Raw genomic sequence first — 7,074 nt, 5'->3', positions numbered from 1 at the left:
AAATCCTAATAAAAAAAAAAAACTTGTACACCAAAAACTATAAAAATGGAAAGACATCCTGTGTTCATGGATTGGAAGACTTAATATTGTTAAGATGTCAATATTACTGAACACGATCTACAGATTCAATGCAATCCCTATCAAAATTCCAATAGCCTTTTTTGCAGAAATGGAAATGTCAGCACTCAAATTCATATGGAATTACAAGGGAACCCAAATAGACAAAACAACCTCAGAAAAAAAGAACAAACAGTAGGACTCACATTTCTTGACTTCAAACTGTACTACACTACTATAGTAATCAAAACTGTATGGTACTTGTATAAGGATATACATGTAGACCAATGAAATAGAATTGAGAGTCCAGAGATAAACCTATACCTCTATAGTCAATTGATTTTTGATAAGGGTGTCAAGTCCATTCAGTGAGGAAAGAATAGACTCTTCAATAAATGGTGCTGGGACAACTGGATCTTGACATGGAAAAGAATGAAGTTGGATTCATATATCATACCCTATATGAAAATTAACTCAAAATAGATCAATGACATGAATATAAGAGCTAAAACCTTAAAACTCTTAGAAGAAAACATATGAGTAAAGCTTCAGGATCTTATTTTTGACAATGAATTCCTAGATAAGACACAAAAAGCAAAAGCAACAAAAGTAAAATTTGATAAATTGGACTTCATCAATTTTTTTTTAAATGTGCATCAAGGGACATCATCAAGAAAGTGAAAAGACAATCTACAGAAAGAGAGAAAATATTTGGAAACCATATATCATATAAGAGTTCAATATCCAGAATACATAAAGGATTTCTATCATTCAACAACAAAAGGACAAGCCAATTAAAATATGAGCAAAGGACTTGAACAGATACTTTTCCAGAGAAGACAGGCAAATGCTCAATGTCCTTAGTCATTAGGGAAATGCTTGTTAAAATGGCAATGAGATACAACTTGCCACTCACTAGTATGGCTGTTACCAGAAAAGTAACAAATGCTGGCAAGGTTGTGGAGAAATTAGAACCCTTGTGCATTGATGGTGGGAATGTAAAATGGTGCATTTTCTGTGCAAAAGAGTTTGGTGGTTCCTCAAAAAGTTAAACATAGAATTACCATATGAACTAGCAGTACTACTCCTAAATATATACTCCAAAGAATTAAATGCTTGGTCTCAAGTAGATATTTGTGCAATGTTTATAAAACATTATTCACAATAGCTGAATCTGGAAACCACCCAAGTGAAAAGAAGTGGTCAATATCTGATTCCTCACCCTGAGAATGGTATGCCCTTGACACAAGCTGAGCAACTAACTATACTGCTCCCAACAGGACAGGGAGCCCTTTCCTGAAGAGGGATCTGAGTAACACATCTATATATGACAATGTACAAAACCAGTATGAGAAAAGACTATAAAGCATTCCTGAAAATCACAGGAGAATATTTGAACAAATAGAAACACATTTTATGTTCTTTGATAAGAAAACTTATAAAGATATTAGTTATCTACACATTAATTTATAGATGTAATTCCAAGTAAAGTATTATAATGAAATGTGGAAGATCTGGAGTCAGAAAATCAAAAGGGAAGAACACACTCAGCATACTGAAGAAAAAATTCAAGCTTCTAGTTGCACTACTGAGGGATTTTATAGGCAAAATATTCAATGAAAAAGGAAGCATCAAAAGAAAATGGAAGGAATACACAAATCAGTGTGCCAAAAAGAATCGGTTCATGTTCAACCATTTCAGGAGGTGACATGATTAAGAACCAAAACTAATAAAAGAAGAAATTCAACTTCACTGAAGGCATTGGTTAAAAACAAGCCTCCAGGAATTGACAGAATATCAATTGAGATGTTTCAACAAACAGATGCAACACTGGAAGTACTCATTCATCTATGCCAAGAAATGTAGAAGACAGCTACCTGACCAACCAACTGGAAGAGATCCATAGTTGTCCCCATTCTAAAGAAAGGTAATATAACAAAATGAGGATATTATCAAACAATATCATTGATATCACCTGCAAGCAAAATTTTGCTGAATATAATTTGTTCTAGTTACCTAGTGCCGCTCTTAACAGAAGATACCACAAATGGGATGGCTTTAACAAACAGGAGTTTATTCTTACAATTTTTGGAGGCTAGAAATCTGAGTTCCAAGTGCCAGGCTCTAGAGGCTGTATGAAAGCCCCTCAATCGTAGGCTTCAGTTCAGCCTCTTGCTCCTGGCCACTGGAGCTAGAGGCATCTCTTCACTCAGGCAGCTACTGGCTGCTGAGGCTAACAAGCCCAAGGTCAACAATTAAAATGGCACAGTCCTGATGTTACCAAACAACACGGCAGGCCATTGATTCAAGTCCATTCAAAGTCCCAAAGTCAGCAGAGTACGGCAGGCTGCTGAACAATGGCACAGCTACATGCAGGGTCCAAGCATGCCATAAGCTAAAGACCATTCCCAAAACTACCTCTTACATACAAGAAGCAGACCACATCCCTAAAGCAACTACTCAGTTGCCTGTAGTAGATCCCACCATGGAGTTCATTGCCAGTCTCATCATGGGGAATAACTGCATTCAGCTACCCAGCCACTCCACCAGGCCCAGCCAAGTTGACACACAAACTTAAATATTATAATTAAAAATTGGTTGCAGCATTACATTGATAGAGAACTGCCAGTAATTCAAACTAGAGTCAGAAGAGGACATGGAATGAGGAATATCATTGCTGATATTGTCAGATCTTGGCTGAAAGCAGAGAATCTCAGAAAGATGTTTACTTGTATGTGTTTTAACTATGTAAAGGCATTAGACTGTGTGAATCATAACAAATTATGAAAACATTGCAAAGAATGGGAATTCAGAACATTAAATTGTGCTCATGCAAAAATCTGTGCATAGACCAAGAGGCAGTCGTTAGAACAAGGGGATACTGCATGGTTTAAAATCAGGAAAGGTGTGTGTCAAGGCTGTATCCTTTGACCATACTTATTTAATCTGTATGCTGAACAAATAATCTGAAAACTTGGACTATGTGAAGAAAAAAGCGGCATCAGGATTAGAGGAAGACTTATTAACAATCTGTACTATACAGATGACACAACATTGCTTATTGAAACGAAGAGGACTTGAAGCACTTACTGATAAAGTTCACAGACTACAGCCTTCAGTATGGATTGCACCTTAACATAAAGAAGACAAAAATTCTTGCAATTAGACCAATAAATTGTTGTTGTTAGCTGCTGTCAAGTCAGTCCTGACTCATAGAAACCCTATGTACAACAGAACAAAACACTGTCTGGTCCTGCACCATCCTCACAATTGTTGCCATGGTTAAGCCCATTGTTGCAGTAACCATGTCAATCCATCTTGTTAAGAGTCTTCCTCTTTTTTGCTGAGCCTCATCTTTACCCAGCATGATATCTTTCTCCAAGGATTGGTCCCTTCTGACAACATGACCAAAGTATGAGAGACGAAGTCTAGCAATTCTCACTTCTAAAGAACATTCTGGCTGTATTTCATCCAAGATGGATTTATTCATTCTCCTAGAAGTCCATCAATATTCTTTGCCAACACAATTCAAAAGCATCAACTCATCTGTGGTCTTCCTTGTTCACTGTCCAGCTCTCACACGCATATGGAGCTACTGAAAATACCATGGCTTGGCAAACAATAGACGAGCATATGGGGTGAACATTTACATCAGGTAGATACACACCTTAGAGTGATCAATCATGGGAGAACAGAAGGGCTGTATTTGCAGAGGGAGAGTTTGGCTAGGGACAGGAGTACATGGGAGGGAAGGACACAGGGAAGAGGTAACTATGGGAGGGAAGTGGAAAGAAAGCTGTTACGTTGTGGGGAATTACAAGCAATGTCATGAAACAAATGTGTATGAACTATATGTAAAATGAATTTGCTCTGTAAACTTTTGACAAAATCGCAATAACATTTTTTTAAAAAATTAAAAATAAAGAAAGAAAATACCATTTCCTGACTGCTATTTCTGTGGATGTTGATTGTGATCCAAATAAAATGAATTTTTTTACAACTTCAATATTTTCTCCATTTAACAATATGATGCTTATTCGACTGGCACACCATGTGATCCTCAACCTATACAACTATGAGACCAGAAGAACTAGATGGTGGCTGGCTACCATTGTCAACCACTCAGAGAGAGATCTCTGTAGGAGATCCTGGGTAGAGTGGGAGAACAATGTGGAACAAAACTCAAAATCATTTTTTTTTTTAAAAAAGGACCAAGTTTGCTGGTATGATAGAGCCTGATGAAACCACTGAGACTATGACCCCTACCTGCCCTTCAGGTCTGGAATTGAACCCACTCCTGTAGCTTCCAGCCAAACAAAAGACAGGCATATGAGCTGAACATTTACATTAGGTGGATACACTCCTTGGAAAGATGTATGCTTGAGGGATAGGAGTACATGGGAGGGAAGGACATGTGGAAGAGGTAACTATGGGGTGGAAGAGGGAGGGGAGCTGTTGCATTGTGGGAAATTGTAGTCAATGCCAAGAGACAAAGTGTATATGAGCTGCTGTATGGAAAGTGAATTTGCTCGGTAAATTTTCACACAAATGACAATAAAAAATAATAATAAAAAAAGATGTTGTTTATTGGTCCAATTGTGAGGATTTTTGTTTTCTTTATATTGAAGTATAATCCGTACTGAAGGCTGTAGTCTTTGATCAAGAAATGAAACAACGTATTGCATTGGGCAAATCTGCTGCAAAAGACCTGTTTAAAGTGTTAAAAAGCAACGATGTCACCTTGAGGACTAAAGTGCACCTGACCAAAGCCACATGTTTTGATTCTCTAGTGCTGCTATAATGGAAATATCACAAGTAGATGGTTCTGGCAAAGAGAAATTTATTCTCTTACAGTTTAGGAGACTAAACGTTCAAATTCAGAGTGCTAGCTCTAGTGACTGGATGAAGGCCCCACAACCTTGGGATAGAGCTCTGCCTCTTATTTCAGGCCCACTGGAGCTAAAGGCTTCTTGTAACTCATCCAGCTGCTGGCTGGTGAGGCTCACAAACCCAAGATAAGCAAGTAAAATGGCACAATCCCAAGATCAACAGACACATGGCAGGCTACTAGCTGCAGTCCAGGAGCAATCCCAAAATCGGCAGGCAACACGGCAGGTCATTGAATGAAGACTCAGCCAAATGGAGGATCCAAGCATGCCAAAAAAGCTAGAGACCTTTCTCAAAGCTTCTTCTTACACTCTGGAAGCAGGCCACTCCCAAAGGCAACCACTTAGCTGCTCACAGCAGATTCCACCATGGAGATGATTATAATGGCATCATGGTAAATAACTACACCCAGCTGCCCAGTCACTCAAAACCACAGCCCAGCCAAGTTGACACACAGCTTTAACTATCACGACATGGTATTTTCAATTGCCTCATATGCATGTGAAAGCTGTACAATGAATAAGGAAGACCAAAGAAGAATTGATACCTTTGAATTAAGGTGTTGGCAAAGAATACTGAAATTACCAGGGTCTGCCAGAAGAATGAAGAAATCTCTATTGAAAAATGAATAGCCAGAATGCTCCTTAGAAGCAAGAATGGTGAGACTTTGTCTTGTGTACTTTGGACATGTTATCAGTCAGTGAAAAAAAAAAGGAAAACCTTCAACAAGATGGATTAACACAGTGGCTGCAAGAATGGGGCAAACAGAAATGACTGTGAGGATGGGGCAAGACCTGGTAGTGTTTCATTCTGTTGTACATAGGGTCACTATGAATTATAACCAGCTCTATGTTGCTGTTGTTGTTGTTAGGTGCCGTCGAGTCATTTCCCAATCACAGGGACCCCATGCACAGCAGAACGAAACACCACTCGATCCCACACCAGTTCCATGATCCTTGCTATACTTGAGCCCATTGTTGCAGCCACTGTGCCAATCCATCTTGTTGAAGGCCTTCCTCTCTTTCATCAACCCTCCACCTTAGCAAGCATAACACCTTTCTCCAGGGAATAGTCCTTCTGACAACATGACCAAAGTAGGTGAGACGAAGTCTGGCCATTCTCACTTCCAAGGAGCATTTCGGGTGCACTTCCTCCAGGACAGATCTGTTAGTTCTTTTAGCAGTTCATGGTATTTTGAGCATTCTTCGCCAGCACCACAACTCAAAAGCATCAACTCTTCTTCAGTCTTCCTTATTTATTGTCCAGTTCTCACATGCATATGAAGAGATTGGAAATATTATGGCCTGTGTCAGGAGCACCTAAGTCCTCAAGGAGACATCCTTGCTCCTCAGCACTTGAAACAGTTCCTTCGCAGCTGACCTGCCCAGTGCTACACATCATCTAATGTCCTGACTGCTGCTTCCATTGGCGTCAATTGTAAAACTAAGCAACATGAATTTTATGACAACCTCAATCTTTTCTCCACTTATTGTGATGCTGCTTATTGGTCCAGTTGTGAGGATTTTTGTTTTCTTTATATTGAGACGTAACTCATACTGCAGAGACTGTGCTCTTCAATCTTCATCAGTAAGTGCCTCAAGTCATCCTCACTTTCAGCAAGCAAAGTTGTATCATCAGCGTATCTCTGGTTGTTAATGACCCTTCCTCCAATCCAGAGGCCACATTTTCCTTCATATAGTCCAGCTTCTCACATTATTTGTTCAGCATACAGATTGAATAAGTGTGGGGAAAGGATACAACCCTGACACACTCCCTTTTGTATTTTAAACCATGCAGTGTACCCTTGTTCCGTTCGAATGACAGGTTCCTCATGAGTACAATCAAGTGCTCAGGAATTCCTATTCTTCTCAGTGTTATCCTAATTTGTCATGACCCACACAATCAAATGCCTTTGCATAGTCAATAAAACGCAAGTAAGCATCTTTCTGGTATTCTTTGCTTTGAGCCAAGATCCATCTGACAACAACTATGATATCCCTTGTTCCACATCCTCCTCTGAATCCAGCTTGCAACTCTGAAGTTCTCTGTCAATACACTGCTGCAACCATTTTTTAATTATTTTCATTAAGATCTTACTTGCGTGCAATATTAATGATATTGTTCAATAAT

Source organism: Orycteropus afer, unplaced genomic scaffold (genome assembly GCF_000298275.1).
Source record: "Orycteropus afer afer isolate SDZICR_OR568_19922 unplaced genomic scaffold, OryAfe1.0 scaffold00025, whole genome shotgun sequence".
Lineage (NCBI taxonomy): Eukaryota > Metazoa > Chordata > Mammalia > Tubulidentata > Orycteropodidae > Orycteropus > Orycteropus afer.
This window is presented reverse-complemented; position numbering follows the sequence as displayed.